This window comes from Carlito syrichta, unplaced genomic scaffold, assembly GCF_000164805.1.
Source record: "Carlito syrichta isolate Samal-C Ts95f unplaced genomic scaffold, Tarsius_syrichta-2.0.1 Scaffold290029, whole genome shotgun sequence".
Lineage (NCBI taxonomy): Eukaryota > Metazoa > Chordata > Mammalia > Primates > Tarsiidae > Carlito > Carlito syrichta.
The window spans coordinates 8,651-19,751 of record NW_007234125.1 but is presented as its reverse complement, the minus strand read 5'-3'; the positions used below and the strand labels follow the sequence as shown (position 1 = coordinate 19,751).

Here is an 11,101-nt window from a genome sequence, read left to right as displayed (position 1 = left end):
TGTAGGATGACACCACTTCTCCCAGGACACGCTGCGATCGTACTTAGGCAGCTGCACGAGCCACCACGAGAAGATATTTAGACGCCAGCATTCCCAGCATGCCCTGCGAGGGGCCACAACCCTACACCTCCCCATCGTGTTTCGGAACAAAGTAATCTCTCCCTTTTCTTGCCTCACGCAGCCGGGTCTCATCGTATCAAGAGCAGAGGGGTAGGGACTAGAACTTTATCCAATCAGTGGATGCTAAAGTCTGAACTGGCCAGTCAGATGGAAACCGGAAGTGAGGGAGTGGCTTCGGGGTTGTGACCGGGCCTTTGTATCCTGCGCTTGGGCACTTAGCTGGGTTGTTCTATCAGTTTTGCCTTGTTAACTGGGATTCACGAGTATTGTGTATCTTCGCTTCAGCTTCTGTCGCCTTGTCACCTGCAGTTTCTGGGAGGTCATGTGGTGGGCTCCGGGACATCTGGAATCCGGGAGATGGTGAGTATGCGGGCGGCTGTGAAACGGGGAGGGGGCAATGGACCCGGATGGCCCTGTTGTGGCGGAACCGACCTTCCAATCAGCTCTGAGCCATGGGCAGGTGCTGGTGGCTGACAGCCATACATTCGCCTTATCTGTATGATCTAGGTGGAAATCTCCTGGGTCTGTCGTCAGGGTCATTGGTCTTTTGTGTCACCAATTCCAAACCCGGTTCTGTCGAGACAAGGAGTTGGCGCAGGGACTGACTTTATTTTGTAGCGACATTAAAATCGAGGACATGAGGAGTCGGCGTCCTAAAGACCCCTCCTGGGTTGTGCGTGATTTTTTTTTATTTTTTTCCCGGCTGGGGGGCAGAGGAGGGCCAAGATCAAGAGGTGACTTAGACTTGGAGGTATTTGGGTGATGAGAGGAGTCCTGGAAAATGGTAAATTCTTTCTCCTTGGTTGATTGTGCCCATTCTCCTTTATTTAACAAAAAGAGTTAGCGTACATACTCTCACTTTTCCAGAGTTAGTATGAAGGGCTGCATTCTTGTGTCTGTCTCATCTTTTCAGCATCTCAAAATCATTTTAGCCACGTGCAAACAGGCAAAGAGGCCAGAGTCCCCCCTCCATCTAAAAGGGAGTCATGTCAGACTTTTGACAGTTAACGCCCATTTGTGGTTGATTAAGTCTAAGTTTTATTATTTTTCTTTTTTTTAGCAATTTTCAAGAAATCTGTTTTAGTTCGGAGAAACCATTCTCCGAATGTGTGCATTTATCGACACATCCCTGTTCTTGAGAGGAAAAGGTAGAAATGATTTCTGTCCTCTGGATGATCTTGCAATTGTGAAGGAAGAAAAACTATCCCAAAGGACAAGGTAAGCCCACCTCAGGGAGATGGTGGAAGAATCCACACATCAAAGAGAACCTCAGGCACACAGGAGAGCAAGTGCAGGGGCTCCTGAGAGTGTGGTAAGACTCTGACAAAAAAAATACATTCAATATTATTTTGAAATAAAGGCATATTTTCAACATGCAGGTGTGACTTGATTAGATAATCTCACCTGAAAAGCTATCAGAGAAATAGGAGGAAAAGGGCAAAATGACTGCTTCTCAGGTAATTGTGTCCTAGGTCAACTGGAATGTCATGTTTTTGAAACTTGCAAACCTTCCTGTTGTCCTTGTAATGGTCCTGCCTACTGAGTTTGTTTCAACTACTTTTTTGTTCTTCATGTGATATTCAGCGGGTCTACCGGACACTTCTCCCTATATAGCCTCCTCTGTTCTCTTCATCTATACTGCTTAGTTGCCATGAACTGTTCTCACCATGAATGTAAGAACTGCAGTATTAAAAATGTTTTCTTGTGGCTGAGTATTATGGGAAGGCACAGTACCTAAGAATCCCATTGGAGATAGGGTAAATCCTCAGATCCCAGTGAAGGTTGTAATCATGTCTCTTTTTTTAACTTTTTGAGTTGGAGTCTCTCTCCCAGCCTGGAACATGAGAGTGAAACTCCTACTCACACAAAAAAAATAAATATGTATACCTTTTATATACATATCATATATATATCTTTAGCAAGGGATTTTACCTTTCATGGAGTTGGTCCATGGCAAATTTTGTTACCTAGGTCAGCATCAATTTCTTGGGCAAGGTTAGATAGACTCAGTTCTCCACAAACCACAGCAGCGGTGCCAGTTTCAGCTATTCCTGCTATACTTAGCTTGACTTCTGCAGGTACTAACAAGGGAACAGTGCATTTTGAATAAGCAATTGAAGACCAGGGCAATTGAGTAGAAAAGCTCCTTTAGGACCACAATAAGCATAAACCTGAGGCAGCACATGAACAGTAATATATAAAGTAGACTGATTAATTAACCTTTTGGTAGTAGTACATTTTGTAAGGCCTGTAGAACTAGCTAACCAGGTGTTGGCAGTGGCCATGTAGGCCATGGGTTTGGCCATGGTTAGAGTGAGGGATAAGCTACAAATATCAGAGAACAGAGAAGTTGTTAGATTAAAACCTGGGGTTATAAGGCAGGAGGTTTTACCAGTTACATCACCTAGATTGATGTGAACCATTTCCAGAGATCATTTACTTTTGTCTGCATTGGTGATGATAGGAGTTTCAACTTCTAGGCCCACATAATACGAGGGTTGTGGTTTTAAGCAGAACCAGCAATCTGGGGCCTAGTGACATTAAGCAGATGTTGCATATGAGTTAACATAGGAAAAGACTAGGGGGTTGGTGGGCCAGTTTTGGAAGTGGTCAAGATGAACTATTGAGCTGTTGAGGTGAACCCAGGGTAGCAACTTGGTTGGCAGATGGCTGAGGTTGAGGTGGAGGCTGCTGGCAACCGAACAGGGGATACTTCCAGCTCTGCCAATGGCCCTATTGGTTTGTCCATGGTTTTTTAGGGGCTTACTGCCAGATGGTGAATAAGGCACCATGGTTATACTTACTTATATAGAGTTGTATATGCCAGGTATCTCCTGTATGCCAGGAACAATGGAGAGGATTAATAACTTTTAAATATATAGGTTGTCTGCATCAGTACCTAGCCAAAGCGTGATTTTAGATGTGTCATTAGGCCTCACACTGTAGGTTACAATGGTGACACATTTCCAGTCTGGACAATAGAATTTGTTTTTCTGATTACAACTGTGGTCAGTGAGGTTACTGGGGTACAGATAAAAGTTTATATCCTTTACATAGTTGGGGGCTGCCCACTGTTTGCATGATTTGCTGTAGTAATTATTTTGTATACTGTGTCTACCGTACAGGCGTCCATTTATACATTTCTTTTTTGTTTGTGCCAGCTTAGGAAGGTTTACTTTAAATTGGACCAAAGATGAATGATGGATCCAATTTTGGATTGCTAGGACCTTTTCTGGTGTGAAAGACATTAAAGAAAAAGTATAGGAAGTATAAGTTATTCCAAGAGGGGGGAAATAAATTAAGAAGTAACACCACAACATAGGAGGTCTGGAACACATCCTACACATAGGAGGTAGGATAACATTAACAGAGATTTTGCCACATTTCCAATTTGCAGGAGCTACAGTAAGCACTCCTACACCAAAACCCAAAACAAGTATTATTACAAAAACAATAGGTAAAGGGTGAGTATAATGCATGTAAAGAAATTAGCAACCAGTCTGATTTTCGCAGTTTAGATGTATGTCAAAAAGCAATATTGAGGGGGTTTCTTGGAGTCCTTGGTTGCAGTCCAAGTGGCTGAATGGTGACTGTTTTCCCTTGTTGAATGAGGGCGTGGACATTTGGGGTCCCTTGCCAACACAGCACACTTGATGACATGAACTGGTGGAGTTAGGTCAGTTTCCTTTGCCCTTTTGACTCGGGTATGGTGAATCCAGACTGGTATCCCATCGATCTTGATTGCTGTTGGCATGGTGTCGATCACAAGAAACAGTCCCTTCCAGACAGACATTAGTCCATCTTTCTGGAACTTTTTGACAAAAACCATGTCGTCCGGGTGGAATGGATCACAAGGTGTGGAGGACAAATACTGGAGTGTACATTTGTCTGGCCCTTTTGTAGAGGCAGGAGATAGCTTAATAGAGACTCATTGGTAATTTTTTAACGAAGGGTTACATTGGAAAGGATTAATGTGGGTTATACTTGAGAAGTCTGGGTTTCTAAAAGGACAATGTTGGCAAAGTTATTTTTTTTAATCTAAGGTATATTTTTGGGGGGACACAGCCTCTATTTTTATTATTGTGGTCAGGTTTAGGATTGAAATAAAAATGGCTTCTCACCTTTGGTCTATCCTTTTATTTCCCATTTCTGCTCTTGGAAAGATTTTTCTATTTTGAAAACCAGGGTGAAGATCGATTTTCTGTAACTTCTTCTTGCTGAGGTGGGTTATACAGATGTTCCCTACCTATTTATTTCCAAGGGCACGTATAGGTAACAGTGTGATTTTAACCAAATATTATTTGGATTTAATCAAATACTATGTGAGAGCACAGTCAAAAATTATTAAGCAATGATGAAAAGGGTCATTGTTCCAGAAAAAATGATAAAAAAGTGAAAGTAATTCCATATGAAGCCTTTGATTTATTAATGTAAGTTGAAATATTTTTTGTAAATTATCTATAGCGGTACTTTAGTAATGAAATATAGTCCCTTTATTTAGAAAAAACCCCAGTTGTTTTATTGTAGAATAAAAATACAGCCATCATACAAGTAATTTTATTAGTTTTTTAAGTTAGTATGGCAGTAGCTGCTATGGTCCAAAGACAAGATGGACACCCTTTTGTTTTATTGTCCAATTGTTTAGGTCAGTATGTTACTGCCTTCATATCTGGACCACACTTTTGTCCTTGGGCTGGACCATACTGTTGTCTTGGACTGGACTGGATTTTTGTCCTAGCAGCCCCAAGGCTATTTCTTTAATCTCTGATGTGTAGAGGGTAAAATTCTTTTGTATAAGGATATATAATTTCAACAAGGATGACCACGACCAAAAGGCTGGCACCTGTGTTAAATTAGAAAGTAATTTGGGTTCCAGCACCTTGGTTTACCTGGGGGGTTGTTGGGGTGATGGTGAGCCAGGGCTAGGCAATTTAGCATGTTTGCAGGCCACCATAGGTGGCCATTATTTGAGTGCCAAGTGTTTTCTCCTCTGTTCAAAAGAGAATGCACCTGCTTCCGAATGGCTTATTGGCCTGTACAGTAGACAAGGTCCAGGAGGTTAGGACTTTTGGGGACAACTATGTTTCCATTGTCCCCACAGGCTGTACCCTTGAGCAATGGACACCATCCCCTTAGCATGTTTGTTTTTACCAGGTTTTTGTTGGGAACTTGGAGTTTTCGTTGCTAATTGTGACTGCCAATTGGGGTTCTTCTTTGGCTCTCTTGTTCTGCTGCCCTCCATGTTGGCAGTTTTGTTTTTGCAAAAAATCTTAAAAGTTCATATTTTTAATAAGCTATACATATAAAATTTTTCTTTTTCTTTTTTTTTTTGAGTCAGCGTCTCACTCTGTTGCCCAGACTGGAGTGCAGTGGCACACTCCCGGCCACTGTAGCCTCGACCTGCTGGGCTCTGGTGATCCTTTCACATCATTCTTCCAAGTAGATGGAGCTACAGGTATGTGCTACCATGCCCAGCTGGTTTTTGATTTATTGTGGAGCCGAAGTCTTGCCAAGTTGCCCAGGTGGGTCTCGAACCCATGGGCTTAGGCTATCCACTTGACTCGGCCTCGAAAGTGCTGGGATTACAGACTGAGCCACCAAGCCCAGCCAAAATTTTTAAACCATTTCTCTGTGACAGTCTGATGCAAAGCACTTCAGAATGAACAGACCACATGGATGTGTAATGACCTGTCCCTACTTATTTATAATTATGAATGGGAAAATTTGTTAAGAATTGGTATAAATTACTAAATTGTAGTTTCATTTGCAAGGAACAAATTGTTCACACCTTACAACTAGAACTATAATGTAGCAACTAGGTGAGAGTGATCAATTCTCATTTTTACTGTGCTCACATGAAGTACCCATCTATCTGGCAGATGTACTAGGCCTAGGCCAGTTTTTTAAAACTCTTCATGTTATGGAAGCTGTTTAGCATTTAAAGCTTTACCTGTTTTATAAGAGGGTGCTAATTAGGCACAGCACGTGATTTATCCTTTTGTTTATAAAATAAAACTTTAGCAAGCCTGATATAACAAATAGTGGTGTTATTTAACATTAATGTATTAACACATGCTAAAATTGGAAATAAAATGTATTAAAGCACTTGCAATTTAGGTGGAAAAGCAAATAAAAATTACAATTAATTGTTAGCAATTACATATGCCCATTAACAAACTTGCACTATTTTTTAAGTCAAAACAGAAAGTAGAACAGAAGAAAAAAATTATAACTAACTTGATTATATACCAAGATTTTTTTCTTCATAAATTTCCCTTCTTGATACTCATCGTAATTTTTACATACTGCTGATGATGACATGTTTCGACGCTGTTGTTCCTGTATTTTTTTTATTTTTATTTTTGGTATTGTAGCTCCTTTCTTAAATTGAAAGTAACTCAGACACTTAATGAACCTTTGAAATAATGTTGAAATTTTTAAAAATTACATGGAGAGTTTACCCATAAGCATTGTTTTATTTATATACATATTTTATTCATAGCAGCTTGCTTAATTATGAAAACTATTTTCTGGTCAGTCAGTTTTTAGCGTTTTACTGATAATTCAGAAGGTTTAGAGGTTTGGCACCAACAATTTTAAATTAGTCATCCTTTAACAAAAGCATTTATATAAATAGAGATTATCCTGGTCTTGGCTAGACTTGTAATTTTATAACATTTGATGAAATGTATGTTGACAGTTTTAAAGATGTGTTTTTATATTATTGTCAATTATTAAAGTTATATGCATTTATGAGTACTCATTTACTTGAAAGCAAATTTGGTAGCATGCTGGACAAAACATGTAACAGGCATACATGTTAACATAATTAAACAAATCTAGATTTAATAACCTTTTTTAAGTGTTTGCCATGAAACAGTAACAAGTTTATTATTTTTAAGATGTTCAAATTTAAATTATATTTCTGACAAAATTGGAACCAGCTTGCATGGATAAACTTTGTCCCAATAGGCAGTTCAATAAAAGAAGCGCAGGTTTAAATGCTGTTTATATTTTAGTTAGAACTGGTTGAACTGTATAAGCAATACCAGTGTAAAAGGGAGAAAGAAAGACAAAAACAAACGTAGAGAAAACTGAAAAAAATCAAATCAGAGATCTGAAACCAGAAAACAGAATTATGGCCATAAACAGAAGAAACAAAACAAATTCAACTGGAGTAACATGAACATCCAGGGACCCTGTACAGGGCCACCCAACATTACTAATCGATTTTGCAGAGGATCCGGGGCTTGCCCTTTGAGAAACGTACTCTGTAATTCTGTGCAAACCCAACAAAGAAGTTCCTTAACATACAGTCCAGGGGATTTGTAGGCTTGGAGGCCTTACACCCCACGTTGTCAAAAACCAATAAATCACAGGAGACACCTGATGAAAAGCAGACCTCCAATACAAAGAGATAAGCAAAGGCTAATAAAAGTTTGTAGTCTAAATGTCAGTCTTGAGGTGTAGCAGAAGCAAACCCTGTAGCAAAGAGCACAGCAAGGATGCAAAGAACAGAAAGTGTCCAATGTTACAAGCAATCAGAAGTCAAAGTGGGTCCCCAAAGAGAAATCAGTTACTAAACCAAGATGCTGCCAACAGAAACTGGATACTAATCTGAGACATGGTTCTACCAACATCTTGGGTCAACAAACAGAGTCTAAGGAGCAGCTTCGTCAGGCTCTGTCCTTTACAGAGTTGTGGCCACATACAGATTAAACAGATTCCTACCTCCCAGGAGAATGCAGACGTACTCAGGAATTTTGAGGCAATTGGAAGCCAGTAGTCATCCGAACTCCCTTTGAGTCAGATGAGAGGTTATACGGCCCTGGAACATCACAGGGTCACCTCCCCACACCTTCCCACAGAGCCATGTTGGCGACTCATCTCACTGGGGCCTCCAAATGTTATAGCCAGATTGTGAGAAAGGACAGCAACAATCAGAGAGGGTCAAATTATGAGTTCTTTATTGATGCTGGTGACTAAGAGCAGACTAGTGTCCAAAGAACTCTCGGCCCCAAACAGGGTGAGTTGGTGGTATATAAAGGCAGAAATTACATAAGCTGTACAGTTTGAAGAGGATTTCTTTGCAGAATATTTGATTATGAAGGGGTACGGATGGTTACAGAATTTGCATAACTAGGGTGTTTCCAAGCACCAAAAAAATAGGAATGTGGGTGTGTGATTGTGTTTATGGGAAGGTTACATAAGGGGGTTATTTTTAGGTTAACATGGAAGATTTGTTACAAAATGGAGTTACTTATGTCAAGCAAGCTATTTTTTTTTTTTTTTGAATTGAACTCTCACTCAGTCACCCAGACTGGAGGGCAGTGGCATGGTCCTGGCAACCACAGCCTTGACCTGCTGGGCTCCTGAGATCCTTCCACCTCAGCCATGTAAGTAGGTGGAATTACAGGTGCACACTATCATGTCTGGCTAATTTTTGTTTGTTGTAGTGACAAGGTCTTGCCAACTTGCCTGGGTGGGTCTCAAACCCATGGGCTCAGGCAATCCTTTCACCTTGGCCTCCCAAAGTGCCTGGTCATCAAGCAAGTTATTACAGGCTGTTACAGGTTTTACAGATAGATATTTCAAGCTGGACCTTACTTTCTTCTCACTTGCTTTACTTAGAGACATGATCACTTGGTAAATATGTGTTGTTGTTGTTTTCAGGAGCTGTGGACCATTCAAGAATGTGGTCATAGAATTCTCTCCAGAGGAATATTCAGCAGATATTTTACTGGAACTTGATGTTAGAGAACCACAGAAACCTGCTATTTTAGGTAAGCATGGTCTTTAAACACAATCCCTATTTCATACTAAGAATTTCAAACCTTTCTTTGTAGAATGATTCCTCGGAATTTCTGCTTTGTGCAAAATGAGTTTCAGATTCCTCCTATCAAAGAAAAGTTGGTGATTTGTTCACATAGAAAAGTATATATTAAAGCTGTTTCATTTTCACATGAAGCATTCTCTATTTTGAATTGACATGTGTCGTTCTATCTATATTAGTGGTAAAACCAGGAATTTAGTAGCATAGAATATAATTAACCACACCTCAATCCAATTGCTACCATAATTTTTTGACTCACTAGTACTGAGTTAAGAACCTACAAATTTAAGGTGGGGAGCGGTAGCTCAAGATTGTAATCCCAACACTTTGGGAGGCCAAGATGAGAGGTTTGCCTGAATCCATGGGTTGGAGAACAGCCTGGGCAACTTGGCAAGACCTCATCTCTATAATATTAACAAATTATCTGGGTGTGGTAGCAACCACCTATAGTTCCAGCTACTTATGGAAGGCTGAGAGGGAGAAAACATCTAAGCTCAGCAGGTTGATCCTGGGTTTGCCTGGGCCACCAAGTGAGATTCCAACTAAAAAACAACAACAAAAAACACAAATTTAAAGTTCTAGAATCTTGTATGATGTGTTCTCTACTAAGCACAATACTACGCTTGTAATCAAAGAACCATAGCAATGGTCATGTTACTTTTTTAAAAAATAAAATAGGCTTTGCTGTCTCTAAGCCAGAGCTGATCAAGTTTCTGGAGCAAAGGAAAAAGCCCTGGGATGTGAGGAGACTCAGCATGTTACTCAAAACTCCAGGTAGATGGGTTTGAATGAAGCAGATGACATAGATCCAGGAAGAAGAGCTTGAAATGTGGTTTGGGAAGGTGGTCTGCTCCAACAAAAATGGTTTCTGAGAAGCCTGGGATGATTTATCTCTTGTTCTACAAAGGAACATCTATTACTCCATGTTCTGAAATTCTCCAAAAACTATGCTTCTTCTTCAGTGATCTCATTTCAAGGTTGTAGATGAAATCAAGTCCACTTAATGGGTTTTTAAGAACTGCATGATCTGACTACCTTTATGATGCATTTGGAGATGTGCAAATATCTAGTTTATTTAGAAAATCCATGCCAAAATATTTTTTGTTTTCTTTATGTATCATGTTTGAAATATTTGAGAGTAGTGATTTTATTTGATTAAGAAATTTTAAGAACTCCAGACTTTTGTTATATGCCTTCTACTTTATGATTTTCTATGCTAGGGAGGTTTCCAATGTGCTTTTATCATTCTACCAGAACACAAACTATCACTCTTAATAGAATAAATGCTGTTATTTTATTTAATTTTTCTTTCTTAGTATGAACTGAGTTTGGTAGTTTATTTCTACGTATCTAAATTGTTAAGTATACTATATCGCATAGAGCATGCTAAACATATTAAACTACTAGATGTTACCTTGGTTCTTAATAACCCTTATTTTATATTATTTTATTTTATTTTTGAGTTAGAGTCTCACTCTGTCACCCAGACTGGAGTACAGTGACTGCTCATGGCCACCCCAGCCTCGACCTACTGGGCTCTGGCAATCCTTCAGTCTCAGCCTTTCAAGTAGCTGGAACTACAGGCGTGCGTTACCACGCCTGGCTGATTTTTTTTTTATTTATTGTAAAGATGAGGTCTCACTGCCCAGGCAGGTCTCGAACCCGTGGGCTCAGGCAATCCACTCAACTCAGCCTCCCAAAGGCGCGGGATTACAGGCTGAGCCACCGAGCCCGGCATTATTTTATTGTTTTTTTTTATTTTTGAGTTGGAGTCTCACTTTGTCACCCAGACTGGAGTGCAGTGGTGATCGTGACTTAAGATGACGGTCTCCAACTGGATCCAAGTTGCTACAAAGGCTGCAATGTTGATGTTCTTTATGGCTGCATAGGATTCCATTGTGTATATGTACCACATTTTCTTTATCCTGTCGACTTTTGATGCCCTTCTGGGTTGGTTTCATGTTTTTGCTAGTGTGAATAGAGTGACAATAAAGATGCATGTGCAGGAGTCTATTTGGTACAGTAAGTTATGCTCCTCTGACTAAGTTCCCAAGAGAGGGATTGCTGAGTCCTATGGAAGCTCATTTTTTATTTCTTTTAGAAATCACCTCACTGTTTTCTGCAGAGGTTGAACTAAACTTACATTCC

General features: G+C 39.9%; 1 long non-coding RNA gene across 1 annotated transcript; it reads left to right on the top strand.

Moving 5' to 3' along the window:
- The first annotated feature begins 391 nt into the window (after positions 1-391).
- Positions 392-8,989, top strand: LOC103256553. Its single transcript, XR_504079.2, has 3 exons — positions 392-480; positions 1,181-1,338; positions 8,794-8,989. It is a non-coding gene; the product is annotated as an uncharacterized LOC103256553 (long non-coding RNA).
- Positions 8,990-11,101: the final 2,112 nt, after the last annotated feature.